This window comes from Salvelinus sp. IW2-2015, unplaced genomic scaffold (assembly GCF_002910315.2).
Source record: "Salvelinus sp. IW2-2015 unplaced genomic scaffold, ASM291031v2 Un_scaffold3295, whole genome shotgun sequence".
Classification (NCBI taxonomy): Eukaryota; Metazoa; Chordata; class Actinopteri; order Salmoniformes; family Salmonidae; genus Salvelinus; species Salvelinus sp. IW2-2015.
Genome location: NW_019944579.1, coordinates 89,475 through 93,568, shown reverse-complemented (window position 1 = coordinate 93,568; position 4,094 = coordinate 89,475). Strand labels below are relative to the sequence as shown.

General features: G+C 44.5%; 1 protein-coding gene across 1 annotated transcript in view; it reads right to left on the bottom strand.

Moving 5' to 3' along the window:
* The window catches only part of LOC112075627 (putative inhibitor of apoptosis), a 71,911-nt gene that overhangs the window by 15,883 nt on the left and 51,934 nt on the right, over positions 1-4,094 (bottom strand).

Sequence of the window (4,094 nt, the reverse complement as noted above, 5' to 3'; positions counted from 1 at the left end):
AAGTGAACCTAACCCAACTCTCTCTCCCTCCCCTCCCTCTCTCTCCCTTCTTCTCTTCTCTCCCTCCCCATCCTCTCTCTCCTTTTCCCTCTCTCTCTCCCCTCCACCATCCTCTCTCTCTCTCTCTCTCTCTCTCTCTCTCTCTCTCTCTCTCTCCCTCATCCTCTCTCTCCTTTTCTCCTCTCTCTCTCCCTCCCATCCTCTCTCTCTCGCTCTCTCTCTCTCTCTCGCTCTCTCTCTCTCTCCTCCAGACGGTCATTCATTCTTAAAGAGACACCAGGCAGCGTTGGTCCAGCGTCTGAAGAGTGTTGAGTCTGTCCTGGAGCACCTCCGAGAGCAGAACGTCATCAGTACGTCTGCTTATCTACTACTAATATACTACTACATGTTATATACTACGTGTTACTCCTCTCCACTGTCTCTTCAGGTGGAGAGGAATACAGTGGTCTCCAGGGCCAGTCCTCCCAGCAGCAGACAGCCAGACTGATAGACTTGGTGCTGACTAAAGGAAACGCAGCAGCTGAGGTCTTCAGGAACTGGATCCAGAAGAACGATGTCTACCTGTGGGGAGAATCTCAATTTTATAGTAGCAGCTACTCTTCCTAGAGGCAAATTTTTTGTGTGCAAAAATAAAAATGGTATATAACATTATTACACCACTACATATCTACAATACAACATTTATAATACTACCATACATACAGTGCATTCGGAAAGTATTCAGACCCCTTGACTATTCCACATTGTTACGTTACAGCCTTATTCTAAAATTGATTATATAAATACAATGTCCTCAATCTACACACAATACCCCATAATGACATCACAATACCCCATAATGACAAAGCGAAAACAGGCAAATTTCAAATGTTCAGTCTTATGGCTTGGGGGTTAGGTTTAGCTGTTTAGAAGCCTCTTGGATCTAGACTCGGTGCTCCGGTACCACTTGCCGTGCGGTAGCAGAGAGAACAGTCTATGATTAGGGTGGCTGGAGTCGTTGACAATTTTTAGGGCCTTCCTCTGACACTGCCTGGTATAGAGGTCCTGGATGGCAGGAAGCTTGGCCCCAGTGATGTACTGGGCCGTACGCACTGTCCTCTGTAGTGCCTTGCGGTCGGAGACCGAGCAGTTGCCATACCAGGCGGTGATGCAACCCGTCAGGATGCTCTTGATGGTGCAGCTGTAGAACCTTTTGAGGATCTGAGGACCCATGACAAATCTTTTCAGTTTCCTGAGGGGGGATAGGTGTTGTTGTGCCCTCTTCACAACTGTCTTGGTGTGCTCGGACCATGAAGTGGACGCCAAGGAACTTGAAGCTTTCAACCTGCTCCACTACAGCCCCATCGATGAGAATGGGGTCGTGCTCGGTCCTCCTTTTCCTGTAGTCCACAATCATCTCCTTTGTCTTGACCACATTGAGGGGGAGGTTGTTGTTCTGGCACCACATGGTCAGGTCTCTGACCTCCTCCCTATAGGCTGTCTCGTCATTGTTGGTGTTCAGGCCTACCACTGTTGTGTCATCGGCAAACTTAATGATGGTGTTGGAGTTGTACCTGGCCGTGCAGTCATGAGTGAACAGGGAGTACAGGAGGGGACTGAGCACGCACCCCTGAGGGGCCCCTGTGTTGAGGATCAGCGTGGCGGATATGTTGTTACCTTACCACCTGGGGGCAGCCCATCAGGAAGTCCTGGTTCCAGTTGCAGAGGGAGGTGTTTAGTCCCAGGGTCCTTAGCTTAGTGATGAGATTTGAGGGCACTATGGTGTTGAACGCTGGGCTGTAGTCAATGAATAGCATTCTCACATAGGTGTTCCTTTTGTCCAGGTGGGAAAGGGCAGTGTGGAGTGCAATAGAGATTGCATCATCTGTGGATCTGTTGGGGCGGTATGCAAATTGGAGTGGGTCTAGAGTTTCTGGGATAATGGTTTTGATGTGAGCAATGACCAGCCTTTCAAAGCACTTCATGGCCACAGACGTGAGTGTTACGGGTCTGTAGTCATTTAGGCAGGTTACCTTAGTGTTCTTGGGCACAGGGACTATGGTGGTCTGCTTGAAACAGGTTGGTATTACAGACTCAGAATGGGAGAATGCACTGTAAGTGTGTGTGTCTCTCTTCACAGTCCCCGCTGTTCCATAAGGTGTATTTTTAACAGTTTAAAAAAAAAATCTGATTCTACTGCTGCATCAGTTACCTGATGTGGAATAGAGTTCCATGTAGTCATGGCTCTATGTAGTACTGTGCACCTCCCATAGTCTGTTCTGGACTTGGGGACTGTGAAGAGACCTCTTGTGGCATGTCTTGTGGGGTATGCATGGGTGAACGGAGTTGTGTGCCAGTAGGTCAAACAGGCACCTCAGTATATTCAGCATGTCCTAGTAGTTTAAACAGACACCTCAGTATATTCAGCATGTCCTAGTAGGTTCTACATTGCAGCTGCAATCTGAAATAGTGCCGAAGCAGCCAGAATAATTACAGAGACCAACGTCAAATACCTAAATACTCATCATAAAACTTTTCTGAAAAATACACAGCGTACAGCAAATGAAAGACCAACATCTTGTGAATCCAGCCAATATTTCAGATTTTTTAAGTGTTTAATAGCGAAAACCAAATATAGCATTATATTGCTTACCACAATAGCCAGAAACACAAGCCGTTTACCAGCAGCAAAGGTTAGCGATCCTAACAAACCAGCAAAAGATATATATTTTTGACTAACCTTGATAAACTTCTTCAGATGACAGTCCTGTAACATCATATTACACAATGCATATAGGATTTGTTCGAAAATGTGCATATTTAGTGGCACAAATCGTGGTTATACAATGTGATTAGTAGCAACATTTCAGGCAATCTGGCCGGCGCCATCTTGGAGAGGCACCTAATCTAATCGATAACTAATCATAAACTTGACTAAAAAATACAGTTGGACAGCAAATGAAAGATACAGTAGTTCTTAATTGCAACCGCTGTGTTAGATTTTTAAAATTAACGTTACTCGACATACAGCGTGCGTTACAGCGAGACCATGCCGAAATTAATGGCGGACTAATAATTTTACATTGTTCCACAGAAGTACGAATTAACATCATAAATAGCTCTTACTTTTGGATGATCTTCCATCAGAATCTTGGGCAAGTGGTCCTTTGTCCAGAACAATCGTCTTTTGGTTGAAAGATGTCCTCTACTCCTGTAGAAATTAGCTGCTAACGCCGATGTACCGGAGAGGTGCCCAACTCGTGAAACGCCTGACAAAGAAACTCCAGAAAATCGCAATAAACTGCTATAAGTCGGTTTAAATTAACTACCTTATGAAGTTTTTAAGACAAAAAACAAATTAAATCAGAGCCGGAGATATAGAACTGCTAAACCGAAAGCTTTTCAGGACGCCATGCTGGTGTCCCTGATGCGTCAGGCGCCTCGTCGAAAAGGTCGGTACTTCCGTTCAAAGAGGCTTTATACTCCCCAGATGGTGCTATCCACTCCATTCAAGTCTCACCGCTTACTGACATCTAGGGGAAGGCGTATGCAGTGCATGTAGCCCCATAGCTTACAAGGGAATTTTATAAACCGACCCTGGAACAGAGACCTCGTTTCAGAAATCTCACTTCTTGACAGGAAGTGTGCTGCAGAATGAGTTCTGTTTCACTCAGAGAAATAATTCAAACGGTTTTAGAAACTAGAGATGTTTTCTATCCAATAGTAATAATAATATGCATATTGTACGAGCAAGAATTGAGTACGAGGCAGTTTAATTTGGGAACGAAAATTCTACAAAGTGTAAAACAGCACCCCCTATTGAGAAAAGGTTTTAAACTACTAGGACATGCTGAATATACTGAGGTGTCTGTTTAAACTACTAGGACATGCTGAATATACTGAGGTGTCTGTTTAAACTACTAGGACATGCTGAATATACTGAGCTGTCTGTTTAAACTACTAGGACATGCTGAATATACTGAGTGTTCTGTTAAAACTACTAGGACATGCTGAATATACTGAGTGTCTGTTTAAACTACTAGGACATGCTGAATATACTGAGGTGTCTGTTTAACCTACTAGGACATGCTGAATATACTGAGCTGTCTGTTAAA